This window comes from Suricata suricatta, chromosome 16 (assembly GCF_006229205.1).
Source record: "Suricata suricatta isolate VVHF042 chromosome 16, meerkat_22Aug2017_6uvM2_HiC, whole genome shotgun sequence".
Taxonomy (NCBI): Eukaryota; Metazoa; Chordata; class Mammalia; order Carnivora; family Herpestidae; genus Suricata; species Suricata suricatta.
Window position 1 is genome coordinate 29,054,424 of NC_043715.1, and position 25,237 is coordinate 29,079,660.

Consider the following 25,237-nt stretch of genomic DNA (forward strand, 5'->3'; position numbering starts at 1 on the left):
GCGAGAGAGACAGAGAGAGAGAGAGAGAGAGAGAGAGAGAGAGAGAAAGAGAGAGAGACAGAGGGAGGGGGGGGGGAGGGGGGAAGGGAGGGAGGGAGGGAGAGGGAGAGGGAGGGAGGAGAAAGGCAGAAACAGAGATTTATCCTTTATATACCACTAGGGAAAGGAAATTCTCAAAGATGCTTTTCCTCCACAAAAGGGTAGGCAGATTATAATGCTTTATAGACATAAAGACAGATCAAGTTCTGAATTCATAGACTTATAAAAGCCCTGAAGGCTCTTTTCTTAAATAATGCACTTGGCATTATATAAAATAAATATGTACATATAAGTGTGTATATATACACAATACACATACGCACACACACATATATGACACAACCATGCTTAGCAAACACATCAGGTAAATTCCTAGAAGTTCCTAAAGACGGTTTAGACATGTTCAAGTGACTTTTTAAAACTCAGAATGATCAGCCATTAAAAATAACCAGGGACATTTTTCTTCCACTGAATAGCAACTAGGATTTCACTAGTTTCAGACTTAAAAGCCATCCCCGTGACTCCTGGCTATATACTACTAGCTAAAAATAATAATGCTACAAAACTTGCTTTTGAATTAACAGCCCTGTCATTTATCCTTTAAATGTTTATCTCCTTTGGTCACAATTTTATTGTAGTTAAACAGCAACTAGTGTGTGACCACAAGCATTCAAAGGCTCTGAGTGCACAAAGAGCACACTGTTCTGTTTTCCAGCTGAATGGACTTTTCCATGTGTGAACAAAAGACAAGGTCCTGCTATTCTCCAAATTAAAAGGCAAGAAACAGCAAGGAAAAACACTGCACAGAAAACCTCTCTCTTGGTTCACTTTACAAATGCTAATGAAACAGTCAGCCAAATAGCTGCTTTTCTCCTTCTGAAGTTTTTAAAGTGGTGAAAAATAATTACACGTCTCAGCATCTCTTTTAAAAGGGCTGTGTTAATAAGAATTGGCAACCCGCTGTAGCTAATACAGTACATTTGATCTAATATGGATAATATTAGACAAAGGATGGCCACATGCAAACCTTGTGGCTTAAAACCAGAGTCAGGCAAAATATAAACAGTGCTATCGTACAAGGGAACTGACAGCCCTGAAAAGGCTTGACATTTGAAACCCGAAATTTTCAAAAGCGCCCTGGGTCCTCAGGAAAGCAGATGAAGCTGAATCCCTAAGGCGCTCTACTAAGCGGAGAAAAGGAGCTGCTGCCACCACCAGACGCTGGAAAGTGGTGAGGGCTCCCTGACCAAAGTCTTCGAGACGGCCACTGAGACTGGTGATCATTTCCCTGCAGGAGTTCTTCCCCGGCTCAGCCCACGTGCTATTCTGCCTCTCGTGTATCTTTCATGTATCTCTCACGTCCTTAGTTCTTAAATCAGTGAATGCATTATCTTTTTGGTAGGTTGCTTTAATTTGCAGGATTGAAAGAAGGTTAGAGCGAGGGACCTTTCGATCTAGACGGTGTGATTTAGAAGGAGAGCAGGAGTCCAAGGCTCAGGATTTATTTTCCTCTCCTGCAATGAGCACAAGCCATGTATCACCTAGGATAAGGTTTGGCTTGCAAGTGACAGAAAATTCAACATGACAGCGGCTCGGGCAGACCGGGGTGGTAGTTCTCATACTGTCTGGAGAGACTCCAGCCGCAGCCAGCTTACCCACTCCGCTACCCCTGAGGACTAGCCCTTGTTCTCAAGATCCAAATACAGCACCGGCATTCCAGGTAGTGAGATAAAAAGAAGGGCCTAGGAAGAAAAAGGCAGAAGGCATCCACACCAGCTTTCTCTTAAGGAAACCTCCCAGAAATTACCAGAGGATACGTCCTCTGATTAGTCACATGGCCACACGTAAGCTGCACAGGAGGCTGGGAAATGCAGCGTGTGACCTAGGTAGCTAATTACACTGGAAAATCCATGATGGGAGGCAGCAACAGGGATTTGGGGATTTATGCAAAGTCCCTACCACGAGATCTCCAAGTTTTATGAAATGAAATTGTTGATGATTTCAGTAAAAAAAAAAAAATCTTCAGAATAGGAAACTTGCAAATGCTGCAAACAGAAGAGCCACAGAAATATAGCCTTAACAACAGAGCCCTTGAACAGTAACCTCTATCATCCTCAAGTAAACCTCCATGATCTGGACCAGACAGCTGAATATTCTCACGTCCTTCCTCCCTCGGGAGTCAATGTCCTATTCCTGTGACTCCCACAGACCTGGAGGGACTCTCTGGGTTATGCCAACTGCCCAAGTTCCTCAGCCCCACAGCCCAATCAGCTCCCATCATTAAGAAAGAGGAGCCTCTCACATCCAAGGGGCAAATATCACATAAATGACATTTGGCTGATGCCCAAAGGTGACAGGGATGAGTACAGGATAAATAAAGAATAATGTAGAAGCCAGTTGGGGCAGTCTTTCATTATAGCTCTTTCAAGAGCTATTAATCTTGGTCATAGTCAGTCGGCTAAAAATAATTACTTCTTCTAACACATGTTGTGCCACAGTAACAGGTCAGCCCGTTTACCTGGGAAAGAAGACATGGCCTCTGGCTTGCCCGCAGCCATCAGGACGGGCTACACGGTCATTCTAGCACAGGCGTCTCTTCAGTCTAACCAAACAATACCATCAAGAGGAAGAATCACTGTCAGCAATATTGTCATACTATCAGTAAGTCAAAGAAGTACCTGGAAGACTAAAGACAATCGGGAATACTTTCCAAAACATCTCTTACTTCCTTTGATTATAATGAATGGGAATGAAATTTTAAATACTTAAGCATTATTTTCCCCCCAAGTATTTCACCACTGAGGTATTTTAATGGGGTGCTATGAGTCCTGACTCACCAGCAATTTCTAGACACACACACCCCCTTCTTAGTTCAAGGTCTCTTTGAGCCTGTAAGTCAGTTTCATTTATGGAAAATGCTTCGGGCCTGAAATTCTAACTTGCAGATTCAGCTCAAATTAAACAGCTGAGTAATCTTGAAGAAGGCAGCAAACTCTCTGGGCCTCACGATTGCTCAGCTGTACTCGGGGAAAATGGCTCAGAAAAGTCACTCGGTTCTTCACAGGTTAAGTGGTACAAATGGATGGGCTTATACCCATAGTCAGGGGTATCACATCATCACCATCAACTATCTCAACTTCTAAAACTCAAATGGAGGACCTCCCCGACAGGGATGACGGGAGGATTCACCACAGGGTTTAAAGACATAGACACTTCATAGCCAGGTTCATGGCCAATGCGCGGAAGACATAAAAATTAAACAAAGACAAAACTGCAAAAAGCGGGGTGCCCTGTCATGCAAACAGGGCAGCCAACAGGAGCGGCTGCTGGCTGGGGGGCAGGAGGGAGCAAGCAGCAGGAACAGGGAGAAAGTGGAGACTCTTTTCAATGACAATATAGTGGCCAGGTCTCCAGGGTTGGAAAGAGGAGGGGAGTTGCTTCTACAAGACCATACTTCCTGGCTGAGGAAATGAGGAGAGTCAGCCCAGTGAGCTCTTTTTCAAAGAGACCTCTGAACTGCAGTAGTGGGCACGGTGTCAAATACCGTGACCAAGAGCTGCTCACCTCTAGGGGTGGTGGCCTTACCGAGGAATGAGGGGCATAGGCTGCAGGATTTACAATAATTAGGAGAGACACAAACCAAAGTGGCACCAAATAATAAGAAGCAGGAGTTACAGTCGAATTACGGGACCTCCTAGGACCATGAAAAATCCCAGCAGATATTTTGCAAATTACATGAAGCTAATGTTATAAAGCATGCACCCAGATGCAAACCTTGGAAGACTTTTTTCAATTACACCAACTACCAAAAACTGTAAGCTCCTAGATGGGCAGCTATAAACCTCACAACATTTTCATACAACTATAATTCTTGTAACATTTCGTACTTCATTCATCCTTATAGGGTTTGATGAAATAAATGCCCGCATTGAAAACCTATCCCGGGATTTTTTTTTAAAGCCCTCGATGAAGGATTCTTTAAAAAAAAAAGAAGAAGAAGAAGAAGAAGAAGGAAAAGTACATCTATCTGACTATGCGAATTTTACTTGCAAACTCTTTATACCTTGGGGGAAATGGGTTTACTTTTATTGTAACTATAAACTTCATTTATCATTTCACAGGAGACATTAAAATAATTGTGGGCAATGTGATACTGTCCTATGCAAGCCACATTCCTGCCCTGCAGATAGACTGCTACCACACAGCTGGGTTAGAAGACGGTGTTAAAATGACTATGGAACCACATAATTGCTCCATCATTAGTGGGGGAGGCGGGGGGAGGGGGAGCGCGGTGCTGGAGACCGGATGAGTCTTCAAACAAACTACCCCAAGTGGATTGAAAAGGGCTGGTCGTTCAGCTGTGGTACAGGAATCAACGTAACTGAAAAACAATTTTTTTAAATATTTGAAGACTGTCTTCTTGAGGTAGACTTCCCCAAAACAAAGCTGATTTATATCCAACTCCCCTCTGACCCAGCTCTTCTACTTAGATGCACAGATGGATATGCCACACTCTGTTTACCCATCCACTGTCAATGGACATTTGCATTATTCCCACTTTTTGACTATTATGAATAATGCTATCAAAAAAAAAGTGTCGAAAGTCTAAGCCTGCAAAAAGCTCTCTCCTATTACTTGACCTACCCAAACTTTCCCTCCTAAGACGGTAACTGCCTGTACCCGGATCTTCCCAGAGGTCCTCTTTATGCGAGCATTTTACATAAAATAGTAACAGGTATACTGCATCCTGCTTTTTGAAGTTAAATATCGTAAAAATTGTTTCATATTGGTACATGTACAACCTGCTCTTCTTAAAGGTACCGGAGCGGTTCACCAGCAACAGCTTCCTGAATTTTTTTACCGTGTCCCTCTCTCATGGATAGTTCACATGGTCCCCTATGTCTTACCACTATAAATAATGCCACAGTGAGTATGCCCGGGCATTATGTCCTTCTGTACGTGGGTCGGTATGCAAAGGGGAACAGATTCACGTAAAAGAGGGCCAGAGGGGATCTGAATATAAATCAATCTGTTTCCAAAAAGTTTGTATTCAAGAAGAGAAAATAGAAGAGATTCAAATCTGAGCTGCTACTTAGGTAAGAGGATGTATAATCAGCAGCATTACCAAAAAATGAGCAATCCACTGTGTAATTACTTTTAATATCTTTATTGAGATATAATTCACATAACATAAAATTCATCCATTTGGAGCATACGCTTCAATAGTTTTTAGTGTATTCACAGAGTTTTGCAATCATCATGACAATCTAAGCTGAGAACTTGGCCATTACCCGAAAAAGGAACCCCACCCCCACCAGCGAGCCCCACCCCCTTCCCTGGTTCCTGCCCTGTCCCATTCCCAGCCCCAGGCATTCATTAATCTGCTTTCTGTCTCTATGCATTCGCCTATTAGAGACCTTTCACATAAATGGAATCACACAATCTGTAGGCTTTTGTGTTTGGCTTTCACTTAGCATAATGGTTTCAAGGTTTATCGGTGCTGCAGTGCACATCATTACTTCATGCCTTTTTACTGCAGAATAATATTTCATCGTAGGGATATATGACATTTAATTTATCCATTCATCAGCTGATGGGATATTTTGAGTTGTTTCTACTCTGGGCCATCTTGAATAACGCTGCTCTGAGCGTTTGTGTTACAGTTATTGTGCACATGCCCTCACTTCCCATGGGTACAGGTCTGTGAGGGAGCAAATGAATGAGTGAGTGAATCCGTAGAAACTTTCACGAAAGTTCTCCGAAAAAAAAACAAAAAAAAGGAAAAGAAAACTGGGTGTTGCCCAGGGAAAAAGGAGAAAACATCGACAATGAATAGACTTACAAAAAGTCTATCAATACTGTGATATCAGAGCAGAAGCTAATACCTTTAAAACCCTTCAAAATGGGACATTTATTTGAAAATGAGTATAAAATAAAATAAATGTCCCTACATATGAGGTTTAAAAAAAAAATCCAAAACTGTCACCACCCAAGAGAACAGAGGAGGAAACCTTCTATTTCTTCAAACCTATGGCCTTCCATGGTTTCTTCTCATTTCTCATCTTCTAAAATGTCCTATCTCCCATGTTCTGTATGAAACTGAATTAGGTAACTCTTCCTGTGCTTGTGCTGGTTGCCACGCCCCATGCTGGGCAGAAAGACACACAGATTAAGAAAACCTTTGACTTCCGGTTCCTGAGGAACTCACATTTTAGTGAAGGTGATACTTTTCGATAATAGCATATGGAGATTTTTAAGACAGGGGTCAGCAAACATTTCCTGTAAAAGACCACACAGTAAATATTTTAGGGTTTGTAGGCCACATCTAGCCCCTGACTGAATATCCTCCTCCTTCTTTGCTTTACAATCTATTAAAAAAATGTAAAAACCTTTCTTAGCTTGACGGCCACCCTCTGGTATAAAGTATATGCATAGAGAAAAAATTACAGGTTTTATAATCTTACCAATTAAACATGCTCGATACAATTAAAAATTCATTAATTCTGAATTACATGAATTACAATAGCCTCAACTCTGGTTTTCCTTACCAATTATTCTCTCATTTCCATGAGTCTATTGATACCACAGTTATTTCTCCCACAGATCCCTTGGTTATTGATGAAATAAACTCCTTCTCTCCCTATATTACGTCTACCTGCAATTCCCAATTGAAACTACATTCTGCAAAGCTGGCTGAAATCTTGCAGAATATCAGGGACTCGATCACACACACACACACACACACACACACACACACACACACACCCCTCTCCCTGCACTAATCTCTCTGTATTAGTACAAACAGTCTACTCAAATTTCAGAAGCTCTATACTACAAAGGTTCATATTGCTCAAGTTCGTGTCCACTATGGGCCAGTGGAGGAGGGGATGGGCTCTGCTCCACAGTCACCCAGGGACCCAACCTAATGTAGACCCCACAGTCTAGAACACATGGCCCCCAAAGTCACAGTGGCAGAGAAAATGAATATATGCAAACGATACCCCAGTTCTCCAATGTCTTGGCCAGAAAATGATACCTAGCACGTCCTCTTACACGTCCCCGTCTGAAGTAACCACATGATCCCACCGAACTATAAGGAAGCCGGGAGTCACAACCTTCCAGTGTGCCCAGAAAGAAGAGGAAGAACTAGGAGTTGGACAGGAAAAGCTAAAGAGGGTGCAGGATGCCAGGGACAATCTCACTCATCTCACATTATACGTAATGCAGCATGATTGCTAAGGTAAGGTAGACAGACCACTCAGGCATAAATAAATCTACATTCACCATCCATCCCTGGACTCTCCCGGATAGTAAAGCCAGGCCATACCACATCCTGACTTCGGTACAGTAGAAACGAATGAGACTCACCCAGCTGTCTCTGGGATCGCGTTATAAGGGCTTATCCTGTAAGCAATTCCAGGATTAACCAAATTTTAGGCTTATCCAGAGCAATGTAACACTCATACAACACCACCGACAGCAAAGACGCATTGAAATGCACACCTGAGAACATAAGGAGAAAATGGAAACTGATCATTTTGATAAAAAGACCCTGTGCACCCTCCTCTAAGACCCCATGCCTCCTATATGCCCTACGCTCTCTTTAGGGACCCATCACGTGAAATCTATCTTTACCTCTGCACATACAGAATGTCATGCTCAGTAGTTTGCACCGCATAAGGTGCTCAATAAAAACTTCTCTATTTGAATGAAACAGTGAAGGAAGTGACTCAATGAAATTATAGTGGAGCTGAATCCCGTTATAGCATTGCCTCTTTCATGGCCACATTTGAGGGCGAAAGGCTCGGGCAGAAATAGCCACACGTTTCCCAGAAGAATCAGAGAAAGGATGTGGAGTGGAGAGCCAAGTTGGACTTCGGCTCACGATGCCCCAAGGACACTGACAAATAGCCCAATAATAACCCATCTGAGTCTCAGAAGTCACTCCTCAGAGCTGCTCTATAAAAGCCAAAGGGAATTATTCATTAGCAAGTGTGAATAACACTGGATACCACCAGCAGATTGTGTTTGGCTTTACTGAATTATTCATTAGCATTTGTGAGCAATGTACAATCCAAAGGGTGTTAGACCAATCCAGATTGTTGGGCAATGTTTGTTTTCCTTTAAAAAGATTAAAAAGAAAAACTCACCTCCAAGCCCCAGTTCTTGTATCTGAGACCAGACAGAAAACTGGCTAAACAAATAGGTGAAGAGGAGGCAATCGAGTAAGAATGGGGTGTTAGCTCTTAAGTAATATTCATCACTATGATGATAGGCAGGAGACCGAACCAATGTTTGTTTACCCGTCCACGTCCTGCCTGTTAGATGCTGTGTGGTCAAAGGCAGGAGGAGCTCTACAATGAGATTCCTATGTGGAGGGGGAACACTCCTTTGAGTCCTGTCACAGAGCAGATGCAAATTTAATTACTGCGCGTTAAGCTTTCCATCTTGTCTAGGTGTCCTTGGAAAGCAACTGTAAACACGAAGCACTCGGCAATCAGGTGTCAGGGGCTCATTTGATCTGCTACAAAATATGTCACAAATCCCTGGCAGAAAGTGAGTCGGGAAGGGGAACAAAGAGAGAGAACTGACAGTGTTGGAGGCAAATATTGGGGGTGTGCCTGTTAGCGCTGGGGACTGCTCCCTCCCCGGGCTCCAAGTTCCCAGAGAAAATGCTCCCTGCCTGACAACGCTCTCTCATCTCACATTTGTTATACATTTTCCTGTGGTCTGCAGAAATCACCACCACAACTGGGGAGTCAACTGGAGAGATACTAAGCACAATTAAATTAGCCAAGACTAAAGAAAACCTAGCGTGAGCTGATTTTTTTTTTTTAAAGACAATTGGAGGAATCGGGAAATTAATGCAGAATCTATATTAGGGTAAAAGAGAGCATATCAGCCAGCAGTCTCTGAAAACCCTAGGCCTGGCTGCATTTCCATCTGTTTAGTGTGCCCCTAATTGAATAAAAAGAATGTTCCCTTCTATGAAGCCCGGGGTCTGAACCTGAGCTGTCAAATGCCCTGCTATTTCTGTGATAATGGGGGCTGCATTTGTCGGCAAGCGGAAGGAAGTGATCCCTGAGTGTACACAATTTGTAATTCTGCAAAGAGCCCATAGCCTTCCTGAAGGGAACCCACATCCAGAGACACTGCTCACTTCTACAAGGCAACGTGCGGAAAACGGGAGCTCTGCGCTCACAACCAAACCAGGATTCCAGAGGGGCTTCTGGCGGAATGATTTCTTGGGTACTTTAAATTTTATTGACTTAAATTGAATTCTCCCCACTGCTATAATGAATTAACAACTTCCAAACGGAGGGGACACAATATGAAAGCAACTGGACTCTATTAAACTTGAAGCCAGATTAACCAATCTCTAAGCTTCAATTCTTCATCTCTAAAATCAGGGGGGAAATGGCAACGACGTAGGGCTCCTGCAAGAAGTACAGAAAATAACACATGTAGGTTACAGCCAATATTATTATATTATAGAACAGAGAGCTTAATATTAATAATATAGTCATTATTTGCCTACTAACACAAGTATCCCCATGATAATAAACTGTTATTAAAATTGTCCCTAAAATAGTAGGCCAACAGAGTCTGGTTATTTTATTACCTAACATGTCTAGATGAGCCCAGAAGTTCTTTCTGCCCTCTTTACAATAGTTTAGTAGGGAGAAGGAGGCTATCAGAGACTCATCTCAGGTTCCAGAGAATCAATTACCTAAATATCAGCCCATGAGCAAGGAGGAATAGAAGTAGAAAGTAAAAGACAAAAAAAGGCCATTGGAAGCCTCAGAGTACAGATCTCATGTAACTTTTTAATCTTTTGTTGCTTAATCTTCTGTAAATACATCTCAGGTGCCTCCTAAGAGTGGATAGAGGAGAAAGCACAGAACCAAAAGGAGACACCTAGTGGCCAAGTAAGTTTCCATGCAGATTCCAGTTTAATAGCAAATGATGTTAACTAGCTTCATAATCTTAAACCCTGATCTCTTTTTAAACCCCTTTTTAAGCATGTGATAGTACATTAAAAGCAAGGGAGGGAGAAACATAAGAGAAGGAGAAAGATAAGAAAGAGACACATGTTAAGTATAAAAGAAATAATACTCTTCGTATTAAATGAAGCTGGATTTGAACTCCTATTTTAGGCTCAGATTCACTGCTTCTAGAGACAGGGGAGGGCCGGTCATGGGAAGAAGGACGGCTTCTGGACTTACACCTGGGTTCAAATCCAAGCTGTGCTCCCTATTCGCCGACAGAGCAGTACTTTCAAACCTGTGCCACATCATGAAGCATGTAAAAACTGTATTTGTAAGGCAGAATGCGGTAACCAGAAGAGGCCGCTGAGCTGGCAAGGAAGGGCCCAGAGGATCCAGCTGCCCCAATCCCAGAGCTAAGAGCTAAACTACAGGTCATTACAATCTATAACCCATTCAGGGCACACCAGTGGGATGTGCTCCTTAAACAATCCACTCAAGCTTATTGGGCCTTGGTTTCCTCATCTGTGAAATGGGGCAAATAATCCTACTTACAAGTTCCTTATGAGAATTAAATCAGATAACATATTCATAAAACCCCTGGTGCATACCAGGTAATCAATAAATGTTTAGTTTCTTCTTTCGGTGCTACTTCTTTCAGCATCAATGCAAAAGAACTCTTTATATCAATGAGCTAACTTCCAAAGCGACATTGTAATTTACAAGTAATAACAACAACAGAGCTACTGTTTAATTGAGAGCATATTATCAACTAGACAAGTGTGTGGTTGTGACATCATTGAACACTTACAACCCCCTGAGATGGTGGGTACAGTAGATACCATCAGGTGCCCACCCAGCATCTATTCTGACAATTGTTCTCATCGACAAAATCTTGATTTGGACCTGGGCGACAGTGAGCCCATCCAAAAAGCTTGCTTTCCCAGACTTCCTTGCAGCTGGCGTAGCCTTGTGGCAGGGTTCTAGATGATGAAACACAAGTGCAAGTCTACTACTGTTTTTCTAATTTAAAAAAAAAAAAAAAAGAAAGGCCTTTCTTTCCACCCTCTCCTTCCTGCTGGACCTTGGACCACTGCCTGAGGGTCAATCCACCCCACCTTTAAATTAAATCTCAGGCCAACTGATGTTAGCAACCTCTAGGAGAGCCCTCAAGAATCCCTAATTCCTGGTACTCAACTCCTTCGTGTATGTAAGTCTTCCTCTGGAGCCCAGGCTGGGCCTAGTGAGTCACTTGTAACAAAAAGAATACCACTTACTTCCAAGAATAGGTTACAAAAGACTGTAACTTCTTGTCGTCTCTCTCAGGCACAGAGACAATGTGGCGGAAGCTGCCACGTTGCAAACTGCCCTAAGGAGAGGCCCTTGGGGCGAGGAACTGATGTCTCCGCCAGCCAAAGGCCACAAGCCCAAGCTCGAAAACAGATGCCCTCCTACCCTCCTCTGGTCTTAGAATCATTGGGGCACCTGGGGGGGGCTCGGTCAGTTAAGCGTTCAACTCTTGATTTCAGCCCAGGTCACGATCTCATGGTTGTGGGACCGAGCCCCGCGTCAGGCTCCGTGCTGGGTGTGGAGCCTGCACGGCATTCTCTCTCTCCCTCTCCCCCTGCCCCAAACCCGCTCGCACGCTCGCTCGCTCTCTTTCAAAATAAATACGCAAACATTTAAAAATAAGTAAATAAAGTAAAAACTAAAATACCCACAGTCCCAGCCAACATCCTGAGTGCCGACCCTGAGCCAGGACACTCTGCTAAGCTCTGTCTGCATGATCCACACAGCACGTAACCTAATAAATACTTGTTGTTTCAAGCCACGGAGTTCTGCGGTAATCTGTCACCTGGCAGTGACAGAGGCTATCTGCCATGACCTGCCATGTTTCAATGAAATTATATGCTGAGAAGGGGCGAACAGGAGGCTCCTCGTCACCTCCGTGGGCAGCTTCCCCGCTACTGTCTCATGGGTCAGGAAAAAATAAATCAAAATAAATCCTTAATTCATTAAATAGTTAACACCAATTCTAAGAGATAAGTTGTCACTATTATGATTACCATTCGTGGGGGACAGCTAATAAGTTTATGTAAAAAGAAAAGTACTGGTCCTCAGATTTCAAGTCAGTGGAATAAGCAAACAAAAAAGAACTTAGCAGAAGTTACTGGTAAGCATGACATCCCGTGAAAAGGGTGGATTATAAAAGCACATGGGCAGACCCCGTTGTTTAAAAAATACACACACAAGATAATCACACACATGCACAGGGGGAAAAATAATCTTGAAGGTTAGAGACCAGGAGTTAACGATTTTTTTTTCCTGTAAAGGGCCGGAGAGTAAATACCGGAGGCTTTGCAGACCATCGGCTTGGCATAGCGACTCACATCCACCATTTCAGCATGAAAGTGGGCATACGTGGTATGAAGAAGAGTGGGCATGACTGCATTCCAGTGAGACTTTATTTATGGAAACTACATTTTAAATGTCCTATTATTTTCACATGTCACAAAACAGGATTTCTCCTTTAGAGTTTGTTTCCACCATTTGAAAAGGTAAATATACCATTCTTCGCTCAGGGGCCATAAAAAACCAGGTTGCAGGCCAGATGTCTCGGGGACACACCCCTGTCAGGGGCCAAAATGTTCCCAGTGGTTCCATCTGTCAGGGAAGTGAGACTAAGGATGCCCTTTCCTTTCTTCTTTAAACTGTGCAACACTGTCTGAACATATCATCGTGTATTTTGTAATCAGAATACACAAGGAAACTTTGTTCGTCGTGACATGGGCAGGGGCTGGAGGAAAGTGTCTACAGAGACATGGAGGCATGGGGACGCGGACCCGCACTGAAGAAGCGACAGACCTGGTAACCACCAGATCGGCGATAAAAACTGTCAGCGAAGCCACGGCTAACGTTTTCCGTGGTCCTCATGACACTCCAAAGTGGACAGGAACCACGTACCTGTTTGAAAACGAGCAACATGAGATGTCGAATTGAAACAGACTGAGAAAACGTACCACGAAATGTGCATGTTTCCAAACGAAAAAGTAAAACGACACCGCGATGAGCAGAAACACACACAAAAGCACGGAAAATACTGTATAAAGCGCTTCTTCAACCCGTGTGCACATTAGGAGGTTCATGTTTTCAGAACCTGTTCTATTCACCTGGCAGACACGCAGCCTGGAAAAATAATTCATTATGAAACTTATTTTCCATTTTTGTTCAAGAATATGTAAAATTCTTCCGGATTACAAAACAGATGGAACCGATGACATCTAGTCAGTATGTCCAGCTCTTTAAAAAAAAAAAAAACACTCTACACCTTCCCAGGTAGCTACACGTGTAATACTCGGCTTCACAGGCACAATGTCATAAAGGCCCGCAAGCTGTCACCGTCCCTGTAGAAAAACAATACGACAGGAGAAACACAAGTTCTGGTGTTTCTTGTTAACATTTACCGTATGATCCTAGGGTTAGAGATGACACTGCTAAATATTCATGTCGGAATGCAAGGCAGGCATATCTTTCTAATTTTGAAAAGACTCTATCTCAAGTACAGAAGAAAGGCAGCCCAATCATCTTAATTACTTCAAAGCAAGTGACTTTGGGTTTGTCCTCTGGTCCCTACATTCTTGTTCCTCCTGGAGATCCAGGATAGCTCTCAGGTCGTCAAATTTGTATTTCTCCCTCTCTTTTTGTAAACAAAGTATTTTGAAACACATGCAAATATGTTTCAAGACAATGTAACCAGTAGAAAAGCCCAGGAGCAAGAGCAGTCATCTCATAAAACAGAACGGTTAATTTTAAGTTACGTGAATCATACCTCAATTTTTTTTTTAATGCAGGCCAAAAAAAACCCAAAAAACGTTGATTTAAAGCAAATGTAGGGATGGGAAATATTCCTGACACAGCTCTAAATATCTGATGGAAAAGCTGTTAAATCAATTTGGGATGATCTGCTGTTTTGAACTATCCATACCTCTTCTCCCCTCGTATTCACACATATACTCGGCATCTCATTTCATCTGTCTGTTGACTTGAGTTTTCCTCCATAAAATAAGAGTAAGAATATTTTTCTTTGACTAGATCATGGAAGAGTCCGAACTGAATCAGAGAGGCAAAACGGTGGACAAGTACAAGTGCGAGCATGGAAGTGAAGAAACCGGAACCCTTTCTACATTCCTAGTGGGAATGTACCACAGCGCAGCTGCTGTGGAAACTGTCCAGCAGGTCCTCCAAAAGTTAAACGGGCAGCTGCCACATGACTTAGCAATTCGGCTCCTATGCATATGCCCAAGAGGAATGAGAACGTGTGTCTGCACAATAACTTGTGCACAGATGTTTACAGCGGCATCATTCAGAACAGCCCTGAAGCGGAAACACCCATGTGTCCCTGGAGTGATGAATGGACAAACTGTGGTATGTCCATATAATGGGATATTATTCCGCCATGAAAATAAGGCAACATGGATGAATTCGACAACATGGATGAACCGTGAAAACAGAGGTTATGCTAAGTGAAAGAAGCTAGTCACAAGACACCACTTATTAAATGACTCCATTGCTATGAAATGTCTCTAAGAAGCAAATGTATAGACACAGAAAGTAGACTCGCAGTTATTAGGGCTGGGAGTATGGCTTCATATGAGTGAACGCAGAGCGACAGCTGCTGAGTACAAAGGGTTTTCTTGGTGGATGAGAATGTTCTAAAATTAGACTGCAGTGGCGATGGCCCCACAACTCTGTGCGTAAGCTTTAAAAAAAAATGAATTCTATACATTAAATGGGAAAACTATGTTGGTACATTACATCTCATTAAAGTTGCTTTTTTAAAATGTTTATTTATTTTTATTTTGAGAGAGAGACAGAGAGACAGAGAGAGTGTGAGCAGGGGAGTGGCAGAGATAGAAGGAGAGAGAGAATCCCAAGCGAGCTCCATACTGTGAGCACAGAGGCGAGAAGTGGGGCTTGATCTCATGGCTCATGAAATCACGACCTGAGCCAAAATCAAGAGTCGGACACTCAGATGACTGAGCCACCCAGGCACCCTCTACAAAGCTGTTTTTAAAAAAGAGTGGTCATCTCTAAGTGGGAAGTTGAGAAGGAATAATGGAGAGAGTTGCTATTTTCCATTATAATCCCTCTGTATAATGTGATGATTTCTAGCAATGCTATTAATGTGGTGGGAAAATTGCTGGAAAAAGCACATGCAAAACTCTGCAGATCTCACTGAACACATTCTTTCCTCATAAAGTCAGTCCAGCAGAACCAACATGTTTCCCTAGAGGGCACCACAGAGGCGAAATAAATGAAGGCAAAATAAATGCTGCCGGGTAACAAGGAGCACCAGCGTGCACACCTAAGTGCAGCATGGGTGTGTGTGGGTGTGTGCGCATGCGCACCTAGGGATCTCCCTCACACAGGCATCGGTAAAACGTGTCCATCATGCGAAATTAAAAATACGTATCACGAGAGGCCTTCTGCTGGCACAAACTTCACGGAGCGCTGCAGAGACAGATGCAGACAGGGTTCCTGCTCCCCAGGGACCTGCCACCAGAGAGACGGGCCAAGCACGCCGAGGCAACAGTGAGGCGCAAAGTGAACTGGCCAATGGGCACGACGGAAGGATTTGCAGAGGCAAATCTAGAGCTAAAGCTCAAGAAGGAGCTGGACTCGCTCCCAGATGAATGGCGGGAAGGGGCGGAGGAGGACAGTGGGTTGGGGGATGAAGTGAAGTTGAAGGGGGTGTCCTGGACAAAATAAACAGAGGGACCTGGAAGGGGGAGGGTGGCTGGGGCAGAGCTGGGAAGGGAAGGGGACGTGATATAGTGGCCTGGAAAATAAAAGGACACCTGTGGCACTTGGATCCAGGCAACAGGATCACACTTAAAAAGACCTACGATGAACTGAGAGCAGTCCAATAACAGGATAAGCCATCTTGTCGGTGAAGGAGAAGATGGACGAGGAAAGAGAGCAGATGCTGGCGGAGAAGGGAAGAAGGCGGGGAGGAAACCAGTTAGGAGGCTGTGGCCGTTTTGCTGGAAAATGGTGTTTTGAGAGGATCAGAACTGAAGCGGAGGTGGGAGGAAAGAGGGGTCAGATTTTAGAGCCACTCCCAGACCAAAACACTCGTGCCCAACGGAAGACAGACGGGACACAACCAGTGATCCCAAGATGTCCAGAAAGGAATCCACACCGACTAGGGTACAGGCAGACACTATCACTGATGGTGGAGTATTTCAGAGACACGAAGCCAGGGGCCTGACTTGGTTTGTCCCAGTGCAGCAGAGGAGGGAAGAGTCTGATGGGCTTTCTTCGGCACGACGGCCACAGGGGCCACACCGCCTGTGTTTCCACCCAGCTCTCCCAGCTACTAGCTGCAGGTCTCCGAGCGCATTAGTAACCTTTCTGTCCCAGTCTCTTCCCTGCAAAGGGGAGATAACAATAAGATCTATTTCACACAAGTAACATGTACTGAAAAGTGCTTAGAAAAGAGCCTTGCGTGTTTTAAGTGCCCCATTGGCAATGCCATGTCCACTAATGTGTCTACATGGCATTGTTATTTTCCTCCGTTTTGTAAAACTGGAAACTGAGGCTCAGGAAAACCCTGCCTCTTACGCCGCCAGTCAGAGGCAGGAACTGGCATCTGTCTTCGAAGACGATGCTATTTTCACCGTGCTGTGTGCTTACTGAGCTGCTGGCTCAATTATGCTCCAAGAAGTACGTGAAACTGCCCACGGCCGGTTTCCACAGGAAGTGCAGACTTGGTTTGGCCCGGAGTTTTCGAGAGCCCCTGAACAAAAAGAGGGTGGTCAATACATTAGTTTCAGAGACGAACAGAGTCCTGCCTCAGGATGTGGGCGAGGATGCCGCCTCCTCCAGGAGGCCCTCTCTGACCCCCCAAGTCCATGGCCGCTGGCCATCCACTCACTGCACAGCCAACTGTGTGCTCCCCCATCCTAAGCTACGCCACTACAGCACAAGCGTCTCTTCCGTAATGTCTGTGTTCAACTTGTCTATAAGCCCTCTGAGTTCGGGGACTGTCCCTCTTATTCGGGCACCAGCCTGGAACACTGAACATGCTAATTAAATGTGCTGCATGAGTGATTCCAAGTTCTAATCCTGGTTTTATATGTATTTGTGTCAAGAGGTTGTATTATATGGTTAACAAAGGCCACACTCCTTGGCCATCCTGGAAGAGAAGATAAAAGTCCCCTTTCCAGTCGTACATTAATTGATCGTGGCAGAAACCGCGGGCTGCCTACGCACCAGCTCTTCTTCTCCTAGGAACAGGGCAGCAAGGAACACGATTCTAAGGAATGCACCGAGAGCGCTCCAAGCCAGACACGACACCTTAGCACGGACTGCCAAACAAAACACAGCCTGGATGGCGGAACAGAAACTTCTTTCTCGGAGTTGAGAGGCTGAGAAGCCCAAGATCAAGGTGGCGATAAGGTAAGTTTCATCGTGAGGTGTCTTCTCTTGGCTTCTAGGCAGCCCTGTCTCAGGGCATGCGCACAAGACCTCTGTATTCATGGCAGGGGGAGAGAGGGAGAGAGAGAAGGCTGGAGACAGACAGACTGTGCGAGCACTCTGATGTCTCTTCAGGGCACTAATCCCAGCTCGAGGGCCCTATCCTCATGACCCCATCTAACCCTATTTACCTCCCCCCAAACCCCATCTCCAAATACCATCACACTGGGGGTTAGGACTCAACATACAAATGTGAGGGGGCCCAAACATTCAGCCTGTAACACACAGAAATCTCATTCATTCCCTTTTGCCAAACACTAGATTTCCCAGCTTTCCTTGCAACCAGGAATGGCCCAGTAATCCAGACCTGGCCCTTACAAATCATAATATTGCATCTTCCCCTCGTGTTCTTCCTGCCTTGAACACAGCCACGTGAGGACATGATGTCTGGCACTATTACAACCATCTTGTCATCACGCGCCGATGACCAAAAAGTCCACGTGCTAGAGATGGCAGAGCAGAAAACTAGAAGGTGCTAGCATCCTGGGTTACAATAATTAAGCCACTGTTCCAGAAGAACTTCCTTCTTGCAGGCAGCTTAGGACGTGAGAGAAGTCATGTTTAAACCCACTGTTAAATGGGAAGTGTTAGATGTAGTAGGGTTTTTCTATTTTTTATGTTTTTTATTTATTTTTGAGAGACAGAGAAAGAGACAGCATGAGCAGGGGAGGGTCAGAGAGAGAGAGAGACACAGAATCTGAAGATAGGTTCCCGGCTCCGAGCTGTCAGCACAGAGCCTGACGCGGGGCCTGAACCCACAAACTGCAAGATCATGACCTGAGCCAAAATCGGACGCCCAACTGACTGAGCCACTCAGGTGTCCCTGTAGTAGGGATTTTCAAACTCACACTGAGCAAATGCAGGAAATACCTTAATGCACAACCACTCTAATGTGATAATGGCCACCCAACCAGAGCTGTAGATATTGGGGATTTGCAATCAAGTGAACACTTACACTCTTCAATTCTGGAAGAAGAGACCTGTCATTTTGGAAATATTAAAGAATCCCTACATCACACTACATTTCTATTCCTCTCAAATCCTCTTGTATCAAGGGATCATAACATTGCAGGACAGAACAGACAGCACTAGAAATAGAGATTATTTCCTTTAAAAAAATAAGAGATTAAATCTCTTATTCATAAGAAACCTAAATAATAGACCAAAATCCAGAAACTGAAGGCATGGTAATACCTAGCTTTTTTATGCCTTGCAAATTGTTTTTATTTTTTTATGTTTATTTATTATTGAGACAGAGAGAAACGGAGCATGAGTGGGGAAGGGACACGGAGAGAGGAGACACAGAATCTGAAATAGGCTCCAGGCTCGGAGCTGTCAGCACAGAGCCCGACACAGGGCTCGAGGTCAGTTGCTTAACTGACTGAGCCACGCAGGCGCCCCTACCACTCGCAAATTGTGTTAACAAGGGCAAAACTTCATATGTTAAGGAGCAAGAAAGGTCAGACAAGGAACCTCTTTCTTAGATTTGACAATACCACTACACCGAGAAATGCTTTTTACGTATTTTTTCCATTCTATATGCTTTTTGAAAAGTGGTTTTAAGTGATAAAATTAAATAAATTTCCAAAACTACTTTCAATTTGCAGAATCTACGTGCTCAACATGATGTGGTTGAAGTATCGCTTTTGTTGTTTTATTGTTATTGTTCACGTGGGTTCTACCTTCTTGCAGATCAGTCTTCCGTTGCTATAAAACACTTTTATTCTGGCTAAAGGAAGTTTCATTTTGTGATTGAAACCAGGCGCCTGGGTGGCTCAGTGGGTTGAGCTCAGTCGGTTGAGCGTCCAACTTCGGCTCAGGTCATGATGATCTCAAGGTTCCTTGGGTTCGAGCCCTGCATTGGGCTCTGTGCTGACAGCTAGCTAGCTCATAGCCTGGAGCCTGCTTCGAATTCTGTATCTCCCTCTCTCTCTGACCCTCCCCAGCTTGAGCTGCCTCTCTCTGTCTCTCATAAATACATAAATGTAAAAAAAATTTTTTTAACTTTTTTAAATAAAAAAAAATGCAAAGAACATCCGTACATAATGTTCTGTATAACAACTCAGTGTTGCCATAACAGACATGAGACAAACTTGAACCTTTTTCTGAGGCACCCAGAAGTGTCACAGATAGCTTTTTTTATGTAATCTCTATATAATTTATATTTCAAGATGACAGGCTAAACCACGCAATTACTGTCTAAGAAACAAACAAAAAAAAGACGTCAATTACATCAAACATCTCAAAATAGCTACAACTGTTTCCAAGAGTTCTCAGACTCTGTCCTTAAATGCACGTGAGTAAATATATTTAACTGAAATGAAAATCCTACTTTGCTGAGGGGTGGGTTATTATCTCTCGAATTTTCCACGTTTGGAGTCAGAGACTGCAAACGCTACAGGTAGCCCTATATTTAGTTCACCTTTAGAGAAGTCGGCCAAACCATGTGAGAGATCTTGGCTCTAAATACATGTAGGTGAGGATAAAAGACAGACTGAAAAAGGAGCTCCCTCGGGGGTCTCAGGTGTTAGGGCTCTGCCAACACGCGGTTCCAGGGCTGCGATTTAAGTCCCTACGTGTCTTCAAATCTCTCTTAAGAAGCCAGACTCCTGTTTCTCCTTACTCACTCATTCCTTCCTCTGGACCCAACACATTTCATCAGGAGCCAAAAATGTCAAATATTTCCAGGGGTAAACAGAAATCTAGTGGCGTGTGTGTGTGTGTGTGTGTGTGTGTGTGCACGCGTGCACACGTGTGTGTGTGTGTGCGTGTGTGTGTGTGTGTGTGTGTGTGTGTATGAGCGGTTTAACGCCTGCTGTTATATTATGAGAGGTGACAATGTAATCTGCCTCAGGCACCTCTCTCTCCATCCATGCCAGGCAGGTCATTTTCGTTTTATCAGAAAGGAGAGCAGGTCATCGTGGTTTAGAGCATGTTGACACCAATGCTAATAAAAGCGAGATAAGAGGCGGCTGCCCTTGAGGTGCCTGAGCCTCTACCTGGCCCAAAACGGCTACTTCACAGTTCCCGGACAGGGGCAGGGACTAGCACATGATCTGACACCACGCAGACCTCAAGCACGGAACAGGATCGCTGCAAAGCGTAGCAGGGACAGCAGAGACGCCTAACTCTGGCGGTCACTCCTCTCTCCCTTGGGCGAGCAAGATGGGTCTTTCACAAAGACAACAACGACTGAGGACACTGACTTCTCAAAAGAACCAGCCGAGGCCGGAACAAGATCCACGGTGAATCACAAGTCTGAAAAATAGGACCAGTGAACTAAGAGCTCTTGTTAATCAGTAGCTTTCAAACGTTCCAAGATGTAAACCATTGACTTGAAAGAATTCTTACCCGAAGGGATAAACGTACGAAGTACACGAGAGGGGCCACGCTCTTCTCAGGCGCCAACCTCCGAGAGCGGAGCTCAAGGGACGCCCAGGTCCCCAGGTGCGTGCAAATCAGTGCACCAGAGCCTACAGGCCGTTCTGCCATTTCAAGGGCAAAACTTGAGAGTTTATTCTTCTTTCTCTCATTCTCTCTCCTTTCTTCTACTCTTGATAGCCATTAGTTCCTCAAGATCACCTGTGACATCTCAAGTCCCCAGTGAGATCGCAAATTCACGGGCAGGTATTCTAAGACCATTATGAGTCCAGGTAATTTTTTATGACCTACCTTGACAAAGGTTTATACCTCTTTTCCAAAAGGTAATTTGGCAATATGCATCAAATGGCCTTTAAAAAAAAAAATAGTCCTATCTTTCGACCTTATGTTCTCTTTCTAGGAATTTATTCATTAAAAACTTAAATAAAAAGTGCACATCAGGATGTCCGAACAAACTTAAACACAGGATTGTTTATCCTAATAAAGGTAAGTGAAAAAGGCCCCTGAGTGGCTCAGTTAGTTAAACACCCAACTTTGGTTTCAGCTCAGGTCACGGTCTCTCAGTTTGTGGGATCAAGACCTGCATGGGGCTCCATGCTGCCGGTGCGGAGCCTGCTTGAGATTCTCTCTCCCCCTCTCTCTGCCCCCCCCCCCCCCCGCTCATGTATACTATCTCTCTCTCTCTCTCTCTCTCTCAAAATAAATAAACTTAAAAAAAAAAACAATAAATGAAATAACCTAAATGGCCAACAACAGGAGACTGTTCATCGAGTCAGGATACAGATATGATGGGGTCTCCTGTGCTCTGGCCCTACAATGCTTCTCAAATTACAAAATTATAGAAAACTATGACAACGCTATATAATATTATCTAGAAAGTATCAATAGAACTGGATCGATAGACAAATTATAAAACTCACTTACTGAACAGGAATACTAAGTTTGGCACAACCTTCCTGGGCAGAAGACACACAGCGTGTTGTAGCCTGAGAAAGGCACCGTCAAAGCTTATCTGGGGCTAACTTGCTGGGAGATGTTGTATCCTGGCATTACTGTAATGACTGAAAAGTCGATACCAGACTTCTGTTTTCTAACCAGGTCCCACCCGCCTTCTCCCTGGACTGTGAGGCTGGTGACTGAGGGTGGGCCTGTGGGAAGATGTCCCACTGGAAGGAACGGAAGACTTTGGCTGAAGAGCCCTTCCAAAGGGTTGTGCCTCCTCTTGCTATAGTTAAACTCCATGATAAACTGTGTCTCTAAATATTTCTACTGACTATGCCACAACAGATGCCGATGTACGGAGTGCCTGTTTTGTGCCAGATACTAAAGATACAATAGGTGAATGGAAACACGACCCTTGTCTTCTTTTTTTTCATGTTTTTTTTAAATTTATTTTTGAGAGAGAGAGCGAGCAGGGGAGGAGCAGAGAGAGAGGGAGACACAGAATCTGAAGACAGGCTCCAGGCTCTGAGCTAGCTGTCAGCACAGAGCCTGACACAGGGCTCGAACCCATGAACCGCGAGATCATGACCTGGGCTGAAGCCGGATGCTCAACCGACTGAGCCACCCAGGCGCCCCATGGACCTTGTCTTCAAGGCACTGGCCAACCAGCCAAGCGAACAGGTAACCTGGTATAGTGAGATAAAAGCTTAGAGGTGTATAAAACACTGAGGACGGGAGAATCACAGGAGCCTCTCAGGAGGTGGCATTTGAGGAGATGCTTGCAAACGTCGTCACCTTCTCCTTCTCTGGGGGCCCTGAGACGGGAAGAGAGGGGTCTGAGGAGAGAAGGACAGCTGGAAAAGCACAGAGGCCGGTGTCTTCAGGGAAGCGGCCCCGACTCGCAGCAGGAGGACCGGGCATGCAGTGGTGGAGACGAGAGGGTGGGGGCAGAGGTCGGCCACAGATAATAAATGACACTGAAACAAGAGGAACCTCATCTGGCAAGCCCGGGGGGCTGAATTTTAACAGGCGGCCAGGAGTAAATCTCTGAGAAATTGCAAACAGCAGAGTGACATGACGACGTCACACCTTTCGAGATGGCAAGGTTGGGAGGCAAGCAGCAGGCTGAGAGCCTGAGGAAACCCAAGGGCCTGAACTCGGGCCCAAAGGTGCAGAGAGGAGGTCAGGGGAGGGAAGACATCAGGACAGGGGCCAGAACGGGGTAACCAACTGGAGGAGGAGCAGGAGGCTGAAGCGATGCCCTCCTTCTGGAAGCCCCTCCTCGAGTCTCCCCACAGCTCTCTCGCTCCTTCCCTCAGTCCGTCCTGTCTACGGCAAAGAATCCTCCCCTGACAGCTCTTTGCCGAGGACCCAAGGGACTCCGCCAACAACCCAAGGGACGCTCACCTCATAGCTCTTCCTCATAGCGTTTAGAACTGCCAAAAGCAGATCCGCATTTACTTGTTTATTTTGTATCTCCCTGCCGCACTGGAGCTCCATGAAGACGGGGGCTGTCTACCTGGTTCATGGCTGGGTGCCACAACTTGGAACGGGGCCCGGCACGTAGGAAGGGCTCAAAAACTACTTGCTGAGTGAGGGCTCAACACTTCCCTAGGAGAGAAGGAGGGAAGGAGAAGGCAGGCAGGCCACTCTGATTTGTGGTTTGAGTACTTGACTAAAATGTGACGTGGTTGAACTGAAATCAGTCTGCTGGGTGGGGTTGGGGGGGCGAAGGGTAGAAACGCCAAGAGTTCTAGAATAGTTCGTCTGGCTAAGGACTACACAATGAGAAGTCTTTAATAAGTCTTTCCTGCTAAAAGATTTTTAAAAAGACACAAGGGAAATCAAGCAGTAGCAGTGGAGGTCATGGAGCAACTTTTCAAACAAGGTGTCCTTTCTTGGGTGTTCCTGATACGAACATAATCCGAAGACACTGATGCTGAGGGGTTTGCTGACTCACCCAAGGCGGCACAGCTGGAGAATGGCAGAAGCGATACTAAATCCATGTCTCCGGGCTCCCCCCGCCCATACCCATCCACTACACAATACTAGAAGCAAACCAGATTTAATGACGAGGACTCTTCATCTACCCCTGTGATACTTCCCCACTTCGTACTTTATTTGAAATTTCAATTCGTGCCTCACCTAAACAGACCAGGGTACACGTTTCATCCTGTCAGCTAACCCCAGGTACCACCGGGCTGGCGTCTAGTCCCTTAAACCAATGGCCGAGAGCTGACAGAATGTGCGAGACAAGACTGAGTTTAACTGGCAGAACTGCTCAGATCTGCACTGTGCTATCTGAAACTCAGACCACAGGAGACAAGAGTTCACTTTTTTCACCGTAGCAACAGATTCAACCTCTTGGCCCTGTGGAAGCCATCTGAATATACTTAGCCAAAAGGAAAACGAAAGAGAGAGAAAAAGAGAGAGAGAGAGAGAAAAGAAGGGCGATGACTTCCTATCTCCTGATTGAAGATATATTCAGCGCTCTGATTTTTTATGCACATGTGACCATGCTGTCGACAGCCTTGGAAGTTAAGTAACATGGACTGCTGCACAGAGGTTTCAAACCTTGATGGAAACCAATGGCAGGCTCCTTTTGACAGTCCAATAATGACAAGCACGTTGCAGGCCAATGCCCGTCATTCACCAACATCGCCAGCCGGCTCCGACGGCTGCACAGCGACTAAGTGGAGGGTCAGAGGTTAAGCTCCAAGAAGCCAGCAATGAAGGGCAACTGTCATGCACCAGCGCCTGCTGTGAGGCAGCAAGGAGTGGCTGTCTCCTCCAGAACATGCAAAACGTTCTCATTCTGTCCAGGCAGAGACACATCTGAAGGTCCTAAATGAGACCATTGCCAATTCATGAAGCTCCAAACTGACAGCATGCCATTCAAGCTGTCTCCGATTTGACTGTTTTTCCTATTTCAAATCACAAATGCATGCAAAGTATACAGTTAGGCAGAACTCCTCGGCCACGGGTTTAAGCGTGCTATGCTTTTCGACACATACATAGCCTCAGACACACACACAGTCTCAGATCCTAAAAGAAAAAAAGGAAAGAGAAGGCAAAATTAATTTCTTCTTCTTCTTCATGGAGTTTCTAACAAAGTATATAGTTGCACATGGCACAGAAGAACCTAGATGACAGTTTTCTAGCAAAGTTCACAATCTGTGTACAAAAGAAAGTAATCTTAAAAAGGAATCATTTCATCTTAATATCGCCATATTACTATGAGAGCATAAGACTATAACTATATATGGATAATGTTATTTAATGAAAGCAACAGAACTTTAAGTATCAGTAATTTATCAATGCATTTTATAATTTTTTACAAGACTATCACT

The 25,237-nt window shown here is 44.6% G+C and overlaps 1 protein-coding gene and 1 long non-coding RNA gene across 6 annotated transcripts in view; one reads left to right on the plus strand and one right to left on the minus strand.

The window, feature by feature from the left end:
- The window catches only part of FTO (FTO alpha-ketoglutarate dependent dioxygenase), a 375,692-nt gene that overhangs the window by 324,459 nt on the left and 25,996 nt on the right, over positions 1–25,237 (minus strand). The window lies entirely within an intron of this gene.
- The window catches only part of LOC115281256, a 35,193-nt gene continuing 22,522 nt past the window's right edge, over positions 12,567–25,237 (plus strand). Inside the window, exons 1-2 of one of the 2 annotated variants that reach the window (XR_003904195.1) lie at positions 12,567–12,583; positions 17,319–17,486. This is a non-coding gene — a long non-coding RNA (uncharacterized LOC115281256). Of the gene's footprint in view, positions 12,584–17,236; positions 17,487–25,237 lie in introns of those variants that run through there. The other variant, XR_003904194.1, reaches the window with a different exon arrangement.